The 17,218-nt window shown below is 42.0% G+C and overlaps 1 pseudogene; it reads right to left on the bottom strand.

The window, feature by feature from the left end:
• Positions 1 to 15,437, bottom strand: part of LOC132491706 (mediator of RNA polymerase II transcription subunit 25-like) — a 57,730-nt pseudogene extending 42,293 nt beyond the window's left edge.
• Positions 15,438 to 17,218: the final 1,781 nt, after the last annotated feature.

The following is a 17,218-nucleotide window of genomic DNA, read 5'->3' as shown; positions in this document are numbered from 1 at the left end:
TGGGAGAGGCCACAGCAGTGAAGGCCCACGTACCGCAAAAAAAAAAAAAAAAAAAACTCTGCCCTTATGGAATTTACATTCTAGTGTGAGAGATAGTTAATAAAATTAAATAAATAGATAAAATAGAGAGTGTATTAGTGATAAATGCTAGAGGAAAATATCTAGCATGTAAGGAAGAAAGGAAGGGTCAGGAGAGGTTGCAGTTTTGGACAGAACAGCCAGTGAATGTCTCACCGAGAAGATGACAGTTGAGTAAGTCCTGAAGGAAATAATGGAGAAGCCATGTGGACCTCTGGGATCGGATATCAAATGCAAATGACTGAAGGTAGGAATGTACCCACATTGACTTGGCACTACAACCAGCAACTCCAGAGGAATAAGCCCGAGAGAAATAATAGGAAATAAGTCAGGGGTGGGGTGGGGCTGGGGCTTAATTTGTCATTTTAGAGATTTTGATTCAAGTGACTTCTTATCAGTTCATAAAGATTCATTGATTTCCCCCCCACCGTTTTATGGCTGTAGATTATCCCACTGTATGATGGTTTATTCAGCTCATCTCCGGGATGGGCATTTGAATGCTTTCCGATATTTTGCCATTATAAATAATGCAGAGTGAATAGTACAAATGTTGTTTATAATTTGTGGACGTATACTTTCAGGGTAAGCTGCTGGATATTGGATTGCTGAGTCAAAGCATAAGTGCGTATGTAGTTTTATTATATCTTCTTAATTCCCTTCCATACCATTGTGCGTACCAAGGGCATATCTTTGTGTACTCCTACCAGCAATGTATGAGAATGTCTCTTTTCCCATATTCTCACCAAGTGTGTTGTCAAGCTTTTGAAATTTTGTCAGTCTAATGGGTGTGAAATTGTAGCTTGGTGTAGTTTTAATTTTTGTTTCTCTTAGTGTGAGAGAAGTTGAGTCTGTATTCATATGCTTAAGTATCATTTGTCTTTTTCTGTGAAATGTTTGTTCTTGTCTTTTATGCATCTTTCTCTACAGTTTTCCCTCCTTTTTTTTTGAGAGGTCTTTATATATTAAGAAGCTTAAGTTTCAAATATTTTATCAGCTTGTCATGCATTTTTCCCTTTGTTTATGGGATTTTCCCACGTAAAAAAATTGGGTTTAGTATTATATGGTCAAATTTATCAATCTTTTCCTAATTGCTACTAGATTTTGAGTCATTCTACATCCAGGTTATAAAGGCACTCATCCATATTTCTCATAGTTCCTGTACTTACAAAAAAAAAAGCCATTTAGGTCTCTGACTTATTCAGAGTTTATTCTGGTTCAATGAATGAAGTATGGTCCAATTTTATCTTTTTAAAAATGGTTATACTCTTGTCCTAACATCACTTAGTAAAAAGTACATGTTTTCTCCAGTGATTTGAGATGTCCTCATCATAATACAATAAACTTTCACATGTATTTGGGAGTACCACTAGATTTTCTATTCTGTTCCACTGGATTGTCTGTCCGTTTATGTGCCAGGACCACATCGTCTTAATTTATAGAGACTTTCTACTACATTTTACTGTCTGCCTTGTCAGCAAGCTCCCCTCACTCCTCTTCTTTTTCAAACTGTTCATGTTTCTCTTGCTTATCTTTTTTTTTTTTTTTGCGGTACGCAGGCCTCTCACTGCTGTGGCCTCTCCCGTTGCGGAGCACAGGCTCCGGACGCGCAGGCTCAGCGGCCATGGCTCACGGGCCCAGCTGCTCCGCGGCATGTGGGATCCTCCCAGACCGGGGCATGAACCAGTGTCCCCTGCATCGGCAGGCAGACTCTCAACCACTGCGCCACCAGGGAAGCCCGCTTATCTTTTTGTATGTACTTTCGAATCAACTTCTCTAGCTCTAGGAAAGAGAAATATTTTTACAGGGATCACTTTAATTTTACCTGTTAACTGGTGGCAAATTGGCATCTTTTTGATATTGTCATCCTAACCAGGAACAAGGAATGTCTTTTCATTTGTTCAAGTCTACTTTTGGGTCTTTTAGGCATGTTTTGAAAGTTTTCCTCCTATAGCTTTTGCAAATTTTTTGTTCAGTTTATTTCTAAGAATTTAGTTTTTATTTTGTTACTAAAAATTATGTTTTCTTTTCCATTGCAACTTCTAATTGGTTATAGATTGTAGGTATGAGAGTTACTGATTTTCTAAGGTTTATTTAATATCATACTACCTTATTGAATTCTCTTATTGTCTATACGAGTCTTGTCATTGATTTTCTTGACTTTCCCAGGTGGACCTCGTATTACTTGCACCCTCTCTTTTTCCCGCACTCTCCATCTTGATTTTACCTTGATATGGGCTTTGCAGCTGTCTCTATTGGTTTGGGGTACCTAACTCCCCACATGAGGATTTTTTTTTTTTTTGCGGTACGCGGGCCTCTCACTGCTGTGGCCTCTCCCGTTGCGGAGCACAGGCTCCGGATGCGCAGGCTCAGCGGCCATGGCTCACGGGCCCAGACGCTCCGCAGCATGTGGGATCTTCCTGGACCGGGGCACGTACCCGTGTCCCCTGCATCGGCAGGTGGACTCTCAACCACTGCGCCACCAGGGAAGCCCTCACATGAAGATTTTTAATATTCTTTGTCTCTTAGTTTTGCTGTAGGCATTGATAATGGGTGGCTTTATCACACTTTTTGTGCATTCCCATCTTTTTTAGAGAATGTGTAAAAAGATTTAGAATTAATTGGCTCCCATTTTCCTACAGGAACTTAGAAGTCCTGACTTTTCTTTTTTTTTGGCTTGTTCTCAGTTCCCCAACCAGGGATTGAACCTGGGGCACAGCAGTGAAAGCGCCGAATCCTAACCACTAGACCACCGGGGAATTCCCTAGAAGTCCTGATTTTTTTTCTTTTTTTAAAAAATGTGAGCAACTTCAAAAATTCAGAAAACTAGAGAGAATGATATCATGAACAATATGCCTAATACAAAGCTTTGTCAAATCTTAATTTCTTTTTGCTGTATTTGCTTCAGGTTGTTTTTCTTTTAACAGAAAGAGAACATTACAGATACACTTGAAACTGCCTGTGTAGCTCTCACCAACGAGTCTCCCCCAGTCCCGGGAGTGACAACCATCCTGACTTGGGTAGTTACAATGACCACATATGTTTTTATGCTTTAACAAAATATTTAATGTTCCTTAAACAATGCATTATTTCCTTGAATGTTTATAAACGCTTTATAAATAGCATTTTACTGTACATATCCTCCTGCAACTTGCTTTTCCTGTGGTTTATTCATTTTGGTTTCTAAATAATATTCTGTTGTTTATCTACAGCTCAATTTATTTATTAATTCTTCCATTAGCGGACATTTGGTTATTTTCAGGGTTCTTGTTTTTCTAGTAGGAACTGCTTCAGTAGGATCCTCATACATGTCTCCTTGCTGCCTGAATGAGTGATTCTAGAAAATATACATTTCAGGGTGGAAAGGCCAGGTCATGCTGCTGAATAGCTTCTCAACATGATTGTTCCTCGTTTCACTGCCAAAGCCAATGTTAGGGAGTCTCCGCACAAGTCCACAGCCACCAACACTTGGCTCTTCAGATTGGCACATTTTTGGTACTCTGAACGGTCTTTGAAATGTTCTTTTTCCTGAGGCTTCATGAGGACAACACAGGATTATTTTAAAATACTGACTCCATGCTCTGTATGCAATATCATTCACAAACAGATTTATATGTAATAAACTCTAAAGGATATAGCAATTCAAAATCTTCCCTTACTAAAGAAATGTTCATAAGCCTTAATTAACTTGTAAATGATAACAATAATGATTTATTAATAAGTAACGGATATCATATTACATTTATATTAGCATATACTATTAATATATTGTGCTATACTAACAATAATAATAACTTATTGGGAATTGCATAAAAACTTTGCATAAGCAATCTTACTTAGGAGCCCCATGAAGCAGGAATAAGTAAATTTATATATTAGGTGGGGAAACAGGCTCAGAGAGTTTTCAAGGACTCTCCTAAATGACAGATCCACTAGGTGGTAGAGGCAAGATTTGAAATCAGTCTTGGGGGTCATGCAGTCTGATCCTCCCTGTGGGTGTCATGCTGCCCCTGTCTTGTGTCTCCCAGGCAGAAGTTAAACCTCTTGTTCTGTGGTCCTCACGACTGAGCTAATGTGCTGTCACCTACATTGGTGTAAGTGCCAAGTCATTATCCATCGATTATCTTTTAAATAGGATTCAGTCCTTCTCTTTAGTATCCCTGCAAACTGTTGGCTGCCTGCTCCAGTCAATAAACAGGATGGGCCATACTGCAGTGATCTGACCCTCTCTCACCTCAGTCTCAGCACTTTCTTTTTTTTAAAAAAAATTTTTATTGGAGTATACTTGATTTACAGTGTTGTGTTAGTGTCATGCATACAGCAAAGTGAATCAATTATACATATACACATATCCACTCTTTTTAGATTCTTTTAGTACTTTCTTTTCTGGTTGTATTTAATCTCTTTGCAGATTCAATGCTCTCCTCCAAAATGTTTAACCAAACTCTGCAAAAAAAAAATAAATAAATAAACAAACAAATAAAAACAAGTTAAAGGGAAGTACTAATCTGAAAAGACCAAAGCCAAATTAAAGGCAAAACAAAACCCAAAAAGAGTCATGTACCACAATGTTCACTGCAGCTCTATTTACAATAGCCAGGACATGGAAGCAACCTATGTGTCCATCAACAGATGAATGGATAAAGAAGATGTGGCACATATATACAATGGAATATTACTCAGCCATAAAAAGAAACAAAATTGAGTTATTTGTAGTGAGGTGGATGGACCTAGAGTCTGTCATACAGAGTGAAGTAAGTCAGAAAGAGAAAAAGAAATACTGTATGTTAACACATATATATGGAACCTAAAAAAAAAAAAGGTCATGAAGAATCTAGGGGCAGGATGGGAATAAAGACGCAGAACTACTAGAGAATGGACTTGAGGACATGGGGAGGGGGAAGGGTAAGCTGGGACGAAGTGAGAGAGTGGCATGGACATATATACACTACCAAATGTAAAACGGATAGCTAGTGGGAAGTAGCTGCATAGCACAGGGAGACCAGCTCGGTTGGTGCTTTGTGCCCACCTAGAGGGGTGGGATAGGGAGGGTGGGAGGGAGATGCAAGAGGGAGGAGATATGTGGATACATGTATACATATAGCTGATTCACTTTGTTATACAGCAGAAACTAACACACCATTGTAAAGCAATTATACTCCAATAAAGATGTTTAAAAAAAAACCAAACAAGACAAAACCCAAAGAACAACCTTAAATGGACATCATTGCTGACAGAGTTCTCAGGTCATGCCTCTCCTTGGGGGTTTCTCCTGATCAGCTCTATCCTTAGCCCTTGGCTTGGCACCAGGTACTGTGGCCAGTCCACCCTCCCCAGTGGGGTTGTCTTGACCATGCCCACCTCATCAGGGTTGTTTTTTTCTATGGCCTAAAGAGAGAGAAAAAACTTCTATCCATTTCAGGGCCTCCTCCCACCCAGCCTGATAAAAATCTGCAGAAATGCAATTCTGCACACATGAAAACACAGCAATAGGGCTCCATGTATTCTCAAACTTTCCATTTCTGAGCAGGCAGTGGGCTTTACTTCTTAACCAAAAGGTCCTCCAAATTGAGTTCCCAAATCCTCCTCGAACAAAAGAGCAGAAAACTTCTCCCGGTTTTATTTATTTAGTTAGTTTCCTTTTTTTTTGGCCACGCGGCATGTGAGATCTTAGTTCCCTGACCAGGGATCGAACCCATGTCCACTGCATTGGAATCACAGAGAGAGCCTTAACCATTGGACCGCCAGGGAATTTCCTCTCCCAGTTTTAGATTTGCAGGTTTCAGAAAAATTGAGATTCGTTGATATTCTTTGAGGCTCTTCGTTGTGGTGCTTGGACTTCTCTCTAGTTGTGGCACGCGGGCTTAGTTGCCTTACAGTACGTGGGATCTTAGTTCCCCGACCAGGGATTGAACCCACGTCCTCTGCATTGGAAGGTGGATTCTTTACCACTGGGCCACCAGGGAAGTCCCTAAAATCCATAGGCTTTTAAGACAAAATTTCTGCTTTCAAACATATGTAACCTATTTGAGGAGCAATGACTTACTCACAAAATACAGCAGGTTTGAAGATGTTTTTCCCCCTATGTGCTGGTACTTCACATTTGTACCTATTTCCAATTGGCTCTTGCTTCTCAAAAAATAAGTTTTAAATAATAACAGCCCACTTTGCTAAGGCATTAGATAGAGACAATAATTTCACATAGTGATACAGAGGCTGACCCATGTGACCCCCATTTTCAAAGGTCAGATCACATGGGCCCTGGCCCATCCCTAGTTTTTTGTTTGTTTTTTTTTTGCAGTACGCGGGCCTCTCACTGCCATGGCCTCTCCCGTTGCGGAGCACAGGCTCCAGACGCGCAGGCTCAGCGGCCATGGCTCATGGGCCCAGCCGCTCCACAGCATGTGGAATCTTTCCGGACTGGGGCACGAACCCGTGTCCCCTGCATCGGCAGGCAGACTCTCAACCACTGCACCACCAGGGACGCCCCATCCCTAGTTTTTGAGATCTGCTGGTAACTGTTCCCATTAAATGGCTCCATCACTATAAAATGGTTAATTTGAGTGAATATTTCCCTTTTGTATAGAACAATTTTGGAGGTAACCTAGGTCAGGTGGATGACTCAAGTTCCAATACCATTAGTGTTTTTTTTTTTTTGAGAGATCCCATTCATGCTCATGGCTTCAATATTTATCTATAGTAACGTCAAGTCTTATTTCCAGCTCAAATCTCCCCCCTGAGCTCCAGATTGTTTTCAGTTCAGATTCCAAACAAGAATGGTATATAACACTTATATGTGAAACCTAAAAGAAAACTCAAACTCATAGATACAGAGATCAGATTGGTGGTTGTCAGAGGTGGAGGATGGTAGGTGGGTAAAATGGATGGAGGGGATCAAGAGGTAAAAAACTTCCAGTTCTAAGATAAGTAAGTCCTGGGGATGTAATGCACAGCAATGGTGATGATACTTAACAATAGTGTATTGCATTTTTGAAAGATGCTAAAAGAGTAGATCTTAAGTGCTCATCACAATAAAAAAGATTTGTAACTGTGGACGGTGATGTATGTTAACTAAACTTATTGCGGTGATCATTTTGTAATATATACATAGAGAAAATCATTATGTTGTACACCTAGAACTAATATGATGTTGTAAGTCAATTATATCTCAATTTTTAAAATAAAAAACATTTAATTTAATATCTCAGAAAAGTCATCTCCCATGTAAAACTTTGTTTCCATAAATAACATGAGTAAATTCATCTCTTGATACTGTTAAAAAAAATGATACTACAATCCATCCAGTTCCCTTAGCCATAAGTTTGAATGTCACCCAAGACCCTCTCCTATCCCTTAATAAGCATTGTTGATTCTTCCCATAAACCTCTCAAATACACCCCTTATCCTACAACTCTTTTTGGCACTGCCCAAGTTCAGGTACTCATCATGTCTTGCTTGAACTGTTACAATAACTTTGCTTTTAATCTCTCTGCCTATAATCTTCACCTTGTCTGATTTATCCTCCAATCCAGATTACACTTTCTAACACTTAAATCTTAAATTCCTTCTCTACATTTTAATAGCTTCTATCTCTTACAAGCAGCGATTCTCAAGTTTAGTAAGGGTATATCTTCTTGTAAGTTAAAAAAAATAATTCCCATGTATTAATTTCCTAATGCTGCCAATTACCACAGTTACAACTACAAACTACCACAAACTTGATGGCTTAAAACAACACTAATGTATTATCTTATGGTTCTGTAGGACAGAAGTCTGAAATTGGGTTTCTCTGGGCTAAAATCAAGGTGTCAGCAGAGCTGCCTTCCTTCCGGAGAGTCTAGGGAAGAATCCATTTCCTTGCCTTTTCCAGCTTCCAGAGCTGCCGCATTCCTTGGCTTTTGGCCCCAGAATCTGTTTTCAAAGCCAGCAATGGCCGTATTCCTCATGCTGCTCACTCTGGCCCACTGCTGTCATCACATTTCCTTCTCTAACTCTGACCCTCTTGCTTCTCTCTTTCATTTGTAAGCATCTTGTGATTACATTGGACTCACCAGATAATTCAAGATAATCTCTCCATCTCAAGATCTTTAATGTAATCACGTCTGCAAAGTTCCTTTGGCCACGTGTATTTGTTTGCTAGGGCTGCCATAACAAAAATGGCACAAACTAGATGGCTTAAAACCACGCCACCTCGAGTGCTTGCTTATTTTAAAGACTAAACAAGGGCTTCCCTGGTGGCACGGTGGTTAAGAATCCGCCTGCCAATGCAGGGCACATGGGTTCAATCCCTGGTCTGGGAAGATCCCACATGCTGCAGAGCCACAACTACCGAGCCTGTGCTCTAGAGCTCTCAAGCCACAACTACGGAAGCCCACGTGCCACAACTACGGAAGCCCACGCGCTTATTAGAGCCTGTGCTCTGCAACAAGAGAAGCCACCACAATGAGAAGCCCGTGCACCACAACGAAGAGTAGCCCCCGCTCACTGCAACTACAGACAGCCTGCACACAGCAATGAAGCAGCCAAAAAAATAAAGAAGACTACACAAGATAATTCATGACTTACTAGTGCCAAACACACAGTATATACTCAATAAATGACAGCAGATTTAAATATTTAAATGAAAATTTAAAACTAGAGTAATATGCTCTGATTCCCTACTTTATATTTGATTTAAGCTGTTCTTTGGGAGTGCTTTAGTACAAGCATTGGGTTGGCATAGAAGAGAAAGAGGAGAAATCTGAACCTTAAAAAAAAAAAAAAAACCTTAAAGAGAAAGTATAGGTTTTCTTTCATCAGTTTTGGCCTAAGAAAGTGAAAAGCAGACTGAGACCTTCAAGATGGCGGAAGAGTAAGATGCGGAGATCACCTTCCTCCCCACAGATACATCAGAAATATATCTACACGTGGAACAACTCCTACAGAACACCTCCTGAACGCTGTCAGAAGACCTCAGACCTCCCAAAAGGCAAGTAACTCCCCACGTACCTGGGTAGGGCAAAAGCAAAAAGATAAACAGAGACAAAAAAATAGGGACGGTACCTGCACCAGTAGGAGGGAGCCGCGAAGGAGGAAAGGTTTCCACACACTAGAAGCCCCTTCGCGGGCGGAGACTGCGGGTGGCGGAGGGGGGAAAGCTTCGGAGTCGCGGAGGAGAGCACAGCAACAGGGGTGCGGAGGGCAAAGCGGAGAGATTCCCGCACAGAGGCTCGGTGCCGACCGGCACTCACCAGTCTGAGAGGCTTGTCTGCTCACCCGCCGGGGCGGGCAGGGCTGGGAGCTGAGGCTTCGGCTTCGGCTTCGGCTTCGGTCAGAGCGCAGGGAGAGGACTGGGGCTGGCGGCGTGAACACAGCCTGAAGGGGTTAGTGCACCACGGCTGGCCGGGAGGGAGTCCGGGAAAAAGTCTGGAGCTGCCGAAGAGGCAGGAGGCCATTGTTTCCTGGTGCGTGAGGAGAAGGGATTAAGAGCGCTGCTTAAAGGAGCTTCAGAGACGGGCGCGAGCGAGCCGCGGCTGTCAGCGCGGACCCCAGAGACCGGCATGAGACGTTAAGGCTGCTGCTGCCACCACCAAGAAGCCTGTGTGGGAGCACAGGTCACTCTCCACACTGCCCCTTCCGGGGAGCCTGTGCAGCCCGCCACTGGCAGGGTCCCGGGATCCAGGGATAGCTTCCCCGGGAGAACACACGGCGCGCTTCACGCTGGTGCAACGTCACGCCGCCTCTGACGCCGCAGGCTCGCCCCGCCTCCGTACCTCTCCCTCCCCCCGGCCTGCGTGAGCCAGAGGCCCAGAATCAGCGGCTCTTTTAACCCCGTCCTGTCTGAGCGAAGAACAGGTGCCCTCAGGTGACCTACATGCAGAGGCGGGGCTAAATCCAAAACTGAAACACAGGAGCAGTGCGAACAAAGAAGACAAAGGGAAATCTCTCCATGCAGCCTCAGGAGAAACAGATTAAATCTCCACAATCAACTTGATGTACCCTGCATCTGTGGAATCCCTGAATAGACAACGAATCATCCCAAAATTGAGGTGGTGGACTTTGGGAACAACTGTAGACTTGGGGTTTGCTGTATGCAACTGACTGGTGTCTGGTTTTATGTTTATCTTAGCTTAGTATTTAGAGTTTATTATCATCGGTAGATTTGTTTATAGATCTGGTTGCTCTCTTCCTCCTTTTTTTTATATATACATTTTTTTTTCCTTTTTCTCTTTTTGTGGGTGTGTATGTGTATGCTTCTTTGTGTGATTTTGTCTGTATAGCTTTGCTTTTACCCTTTGTCCTAGGATTCTGTCTGTCCATTTTGTTTGTTTGTTTATTAGTATTGTTTTTAGCACTTGTTATCATTGGTGGATTTGTTTTTTGGTCTGGTTACACTCTTCTTTCTTTCTTTTCTCTTTTTTTAAATTACTTTACAATTTTTTAATGTTTGATTTTTTAATTTTTAATTTTAATAACTTTATTACTTTTTATTTTTTTTGTTCTTTCTTTCTGTTTTCTCCCTTTTCTTCTGAGCCGTGTGGCTGACAGGGTCTTTGTGCTCTGGCTGGGTGTCAGTCCTGTGCCTCTGAGGTGGGAGAGCCAAGGTCAGGACATTGGTCCACCAGAGACCTCCTGGCTCCACGTAATATCAAACAGCAAAAGCTCTCCCAGAGATCTCCATCTCAATGCTAAGACCCACCTCCACTCAACAACCAGCAATTGCCAGACTCATCAAGAAAAAAAGGGAGAAAACTCAAATCGATAGAATTAGAAATAAAAAAGGGGAAGTAACAACTGACACTGCAGAAATACAAAGGATCATGAGAGATTACTACAAGCAACTATATACCAATAAAATGGACAACCTGGAAGAAATGGACAAATTCTTAGAAAAACGCAGCCTTCCAAGACTGAACCAGGAAGAAATAGAAAATATAAACAGACCAATCACGAGCACTGAAATTGAGACTGTGATTTAAAATCTTCCAACAAACAAAAGCCCAGGACCAGATGGCTTCACAGGCAAATTCTATCGAACATTTAGAGAAGAGCTAACACCTATCCTTCTCAAACTCTTCCACAATATAACAGAGGGAGGAACACTCCCAAACTCATGCTACAAGGCCACCATCACCCTGATACCAAAACCAGACAAAGATGTCACAAAGAAAGAATACTACAGGCCAATATCACTGATGAACATAGATGCAAAAATCCTCACAAAATTCTAGTGAGCAGAATCCAACGGCACACTAAAAGGATCATACAGGGCTTCCCTGGTGGCACAGTGGTTGAGAGTTCGCCTGCCGATGCAGGGGACACGAGTTCGTGCCCTGGTCCGGGAGGATCCCACATGCCTCGGAGCGGCTGGGCCCATGAGCCATCGCTGCTGAGCCTGTGCATCCGGAGCCTGTGCTCCGCAACGGAAAAGGCCGCAACAGTGAGAGGCCCGCATACCGCAAATAAATAAATAAATAAATAAAATAAAAGGATCATACACCATGATCAAGTGGGGTTTATCCCAGGAATGCAAGGATTCTTCAATATATGCAAATCATTCAATGTGATAAACCATATTAACAAATTGAAGGAGAAAAACCATATGATCATCTCAATAGATGCAGAAAAAGCTTTCGACAAAATTCAACACCTATTTATGATAAAAACCCTCCAGAAAGTAGGCACAGAGGGAACTTACCTCAACAAAATAAAGGCCATATATGACAAACCCACAGCCAACATCGTTCTCAATGGTGAAAAACTGAAAGCATTTCCACTAAGATCAGGAACAAGACAAGGTGGTTCACTCTCACCACTATCATTCAACATAGTTTTGGAAGTTTTAGTCACAGCAATCAGAGAAGAAAAATAAAATGAATCCAAATAGGAAAAGAAGAAGTAAAGCTGTCACTGTTTGCAGTTGACATGATACTATACATAGAGAATCCTAAAGATGCTACCAGAAAACTACTAGAGCTAATCAATGAATTTGGTAAAGTAGCAGGTTACAAAATTAATGCACAGAAATCTCTTGCATTCCTATACACTAATGATGACAAATCTGAAAGAGAAATTAAGGAAACACTCCCATTTACCATTGCAACAAAAAGAATAAAATACCTAGGAATAAACCTACCTAAGGAGACAAAAGACCTGTATGCAGAAAACTATAAGACACTGATGAAAGAAATTAAAGATGATACAAACAGATGGAGAGGTATACCATGTTCTTGGATTGGAATAATCAGCAATGTGAAAATGACTATAATACCCAAAGCAATCTACAGATTCAATGCAATCCCTATCAAACGACCAATGGGCATTTTTCACAGAGCTAGAAAAAAAATTTTTCACAATTTGTGTGGAAACACAAAAGACCCCAAATAGCCAAAGCAATCTTGAGAAAGAAAAATGGAGCTGGAGGAATCAGGCTCCCTGACTTCAGACTATACTACAAAGCTACAGTAATCAAGACAGTATGGTACAGGCACAAAAACAGAAATATAGATAAATGGAACAGGATAGAAAGCCCAGAGATAAACCCACACATATATGGTTACCTTATCTTTGAAAAAGGAGTCAAGAATATACAATGGAGAAAAGACAGCCTCTTCAATAAGTGGTGCTGGGAAAACTGGACAGCTACATGGAAAAGAATGAAATTAGAACACTCCCTAACACCATACACAAAAATAAACTCAAAATGGATTAAGGACCTAAATGAAAGGCCAGACACTATAAAACTCTTAGAGGAAAACATAGGCAGAACACTCCATGACATAAATCACAGCAAGATCCTTTTGACCCACCTCCTAGAGAAATGGAAATAAAAACAAAATGAAACAAATGGGACCTAATGAAACTTAAAAGCTTTTGCACAGTAAAGGAAAACAGAAACAAGATGAAAGGACAACCCTCAGAATGGGAGAAAATACTTGCAAGTAAAGCAACGGATTAATCTCCAAAATTTACCTGCAGCTCATGCAGCTCAGGATCAAAAAAACAAACAACCCAATCCAAAAATGGGCAGAAGACCTAAATACACATTTCTCCAAAGGAGACATACAGATTGCCAACAAACACATGAAAGGATGCTCAACATCACTAATCGTTAGAGAAATGCAAATCAAAACTACAATGAGGTATCACCTCACACGGGTCAGAATGGCCATCATCAAAAAATCTACAAACAGGGGGCTTCCCTGGTGGCGCAGTGGTTGAGAGTCTGCCTGCCAATGCAGGGGACACAGGTTTGTGCCCTGGTCTGGGAGGATCCCACATGCCACGGAGCAGCTGGACCTGTGAGCCATGGCCGCTGGGCCTGCGCATCCGGAGCCTGTGCTCCGCAGTGGGAGAGGCCACAACAGTGAGAAGCCCACGTACCGCAAAAAAATAAAAAATAAATAAAAATAAAAAATCTACAAACAATAAATGCTGGAGAGGGTGTGGTGAAAATGGAACCCTCTTGCACTGTTGGTGGGAATAGAAATTAATACAGCCACTATGGAGAACAGTATGGAGGTTCCTCAAAAAATTAAAAATAGAACTACCATACGACCCAGCAATCCCACTCCTGGGCATATACCCTGAGAAAACCATAATTCAAAAAGAGTCATGTACCACAATGTTCATTGCAGCTCTATGTACAATAGCCAGGACATGGAAGCAACCTAAGTGTCCATCAACAGATGAATTGATAAAGAAGATGTGGCACGTATATACAATGGAATGTTACTCAGCCATTAAAAGAAATGAAATTGAGTTATTTCTCGTGAGGTGGATGGACCTAGAGACTGTCATACAGAGTGAATAAGTCAGAAAGAGAAAAACAAATACCGTATGCTAACACATATATATAGAATCTAAAAAAAAAAAAAAAAGGTTCTGAAAAACCCAGGGGCAGAACAGGAGTAAAGACGCAGACGTAGAGAATGGACTTGAGGACACAGGGAGGGGGAAGGGTAACCTGGGATGAAGTGAGAGAGTGGCATGAACATATATACACTACCAAATGTAAAATAGATAGCTAGTGGGAAGCAGCCGCATAGCACAGGGAGATCAGCTCGGTGCTCTGTGACCACCTAGAGGGGTGGGATAGGGAGGATGGGAGGGAGATGCAAGAGTGAGGAGATATGGTAATATATGTATATGTATAGCTGATTCACTTTGTTATAAAGCAGAAACTAACTTACTAGTATAAATGTAAAGCAATTATACTCCAATAAAGATGTTAAAGAAAAAAAAGTGAAAAGCAACATAAAGAATATGAAAAAATAAGCATCACTTTTGGTGTGATGGAACAGTTCTGTATCTTGTTTGTGGTGGTGGCTTCATGGGTATGTGATATCTATCAAAATTCATCAAGTTATGTACTTTAACTGGGTCCCATTTATTGTTTGTGAATTATTCCTCAACAAAAGGTGTTAATATCTACATATTTGTATCAAGGATTTAAATTATTTCGATGCTTAAAGACAATTATTTTCAGCCTATTAAAAATTGATAAAAATAATTCTGTGCAAAAACAAAAAATGGAATGCTACCGTGTCCATTAGGACTCTTCCCGTTGCAAGTGACTGAAATCCCAAGTCAAGCTGACTTGAGACAAAGGGATTGTATTGATTCAGGTAAATGAACCATGATTTCAGGCATAGCTGATTACAGGTTCAGCTGACATAACCAGGATCTGGTTTCTCTCTGTTCTCTCTTTAGTCTTAACTGGATGTGGACCAAGTCACCAAAAGTCAATACCATTACACAATGCATTGGGGAGCCAGGAAGCACACAGTTGAACTTTCTTTATGGTGTTAGCTGGAACACAAAATCAAACAAGTAAACTGAAACTAAACCACTAAAACAAGGAAGTAAATGTAGGAAAATGTTTATCTCATGTTATGGGCTGAATTGTGTCCCCTCAAAATTCATATGTTGAATTTCTCACTGCCTGTACCTCAGAATGTGACTATTTGGAAACAAGGCCTTTAATGAGGTAACTAAGGTAAAAGGAGGTTATATGAGAGAGTCCCAGTCCAATACGACTGGTGTGTTTATAAGAAGAGGAGATTAGGACACAGACACACACAGAGGGAAGACCATGTGAGGATACAGGGAGAAGACAGCTGTCTACAAGCCAAGGAGAGAGGTTTCAGGAAAAACCAGCCCTGCAGAATCTAGATCTCAGACTTCTAGTCTCTAGAATCATGGGAAAATAAATTTCTATCGTTTAACCAACCCAGTCGGTGGTTCTTTACTATGGCAGCCCTAAGCAAACTAATACCTTTAGCAAACTGGCCATTTGGCCAATGTGCTGTCAGTGCTCACCTCATTCCTAGATGGGGTCTCCCTTCTGGCATCAAGATGGCTGCCAAAGACCCTGGGTACATCCTTCCCAGTTCACAGCCCAATTCCAGCTAGTCCTGACAGTCACTCTAACTAGAGGGCATAGATCACATGTGTCATGAAGTAATATTTTGCATTTATATTAAAATTACTTTTTTTAGTATTCTTTCAATGCACACTTCTTTACTAAGCTTTTTTTATTTTATTTTTCATTTATTTGGCTGCATCGGGTCTTAATTGCAGCACATGGGATCTTCATTGTGGCTAGTGGGCTCTTCATTATGGCACGCAGGCTTCTCTTTAGTTGTGGTGTGTGGGCTCAGTAGTTGCGGCGCTCAGGCTTAGTTGCCCCATGGCATGAGGGATCTTAGTTCCCTGACCAGGGATCGAACCCAAGTCCCCTGAGTTGGAAGGTGGATTCTTAACCACTGAACCACCAGGGAAGTCCCCTATATTCAAATTACTTTGGTTTGGTTTTTGGTTTGTGCTTTCTTGTTGGTGACCTCCCCACCTATTTTATAAGGAAGAATTGACAGTCCACTTTTTTTTTTTTTTTTTTTTTTTTTTTTTGCGGTATGCGGGCCTCTCACTGTTGTGGCCTCCCCCGTCGCGGAGCACAGGCTCCGGACGCGCAGGCTCCGGACGCGCAGGCTCAGCGGCCATGGCTCACGGGCCCAGCCGCTCCGCGGCATATGGGATCCTCCCAGACCGGGGCACGAACCCGCATCCCCTGCATCGGCAGGCGGACTCTCAACCACTTGCGCCACCAGGGAGGCCCGACAGTCCACTTTTTGACTTTCAAAAGAGGCTCTTGGAATCCATGGACCATCGTTGTAAAAAGTGAAGCTTTTGCTTTGCATGAGCCAGACATCATAGAAGGAAAGAATAAGGCTCTTTCCCTCTAAAGGCAAAGCTTGAAAGGAGTGGGGCATAACATTTATTTGCTAAACTAGACTGAATATAGAACTTCATAAAAAGCCATCCCTCCATGCTTGTGGGAGACATTGAAGGTTTCCCTGGCTGGGAGGAAGGAAGACAGAAGAAGCAAGAAGAGGGGGGAGATTGGAGCTTCCTGAGCTGTGAGCACCACTTGGAGAGGTGTGGAGTCAATGTCAAGGACAACCGAACTCTGACAGGTGAACACCCTCAGTCCACAGCACCAGGAGGCTCAGGAGCGCTGTCTCAGAGACCACGGCCAGTCCAGGGGAGACCAACATGGTACCTGTTAGGGGCAGCATTATCAGTGCTGTCCTTCTTGTTCCAGGCAGAGAGGCCACAGGGACTACCAATTGTCTAACAAAAGTGGCACCTCTTAGAGCTTCGGATTTTGGCCAGCTCGTGCAAACTTTACTTTAAGGACAATGTCCATTTCGGGATCATTTTAATCCGCCCCCACCACCAAATAGAGGTGATGCCTTGGACACTCAGGGAAGGCAGAGATGTTAGGCAGAAATGTTAGTGACAGGAAGGTCCCAGAGCACATACTTTTCTGAGGCTGAATAAAACTAGCTGGAGATTTCTACCCCAACATCCTCACACGGCAAATCCCTTTATAGGGATGCACCACTGGCCCAGGAACTACTGCAATGTCCTCATTCACTTGGGACTGGCCTTGTGCCCCACCAACCCTTTCCTCAGAATGGGGAGCAGATCTTCTAAGTGCAGGGACCAAGGATGGCGGAATCCCCAATGCCAATGAGAGGCTGGTGATGGAATGAGGTAAATGACTACTTTAGCAGAAATGTAAGTTTAAGTGGCCAAAGCCACTGTGGTCCACTATACCCTGTAACCTCTTGTTCCTATACTTTAGATTTTCCCAGAAAAA

This window comes from Mesoplodon densirostris, chromosome 6, assembly GCF_025265405.1.
Source record: "Mesoplodon densirostris isolate mMesDen1 chromosome 6, mMesDen1 primary haplotype, whole genome shotgun sequence".
NCBI lineage: Eukaryota > Metazoa > Chordata > Mammalia > Artiodactyla > Ziphiidae > Mesoplodon > Mesoplodon densirostris.
The sequence above is the reverse complement of the archived record's forward strand: the minus strand, read 5'-3'. Positions and strand labels throughout refer to the sequence as shown.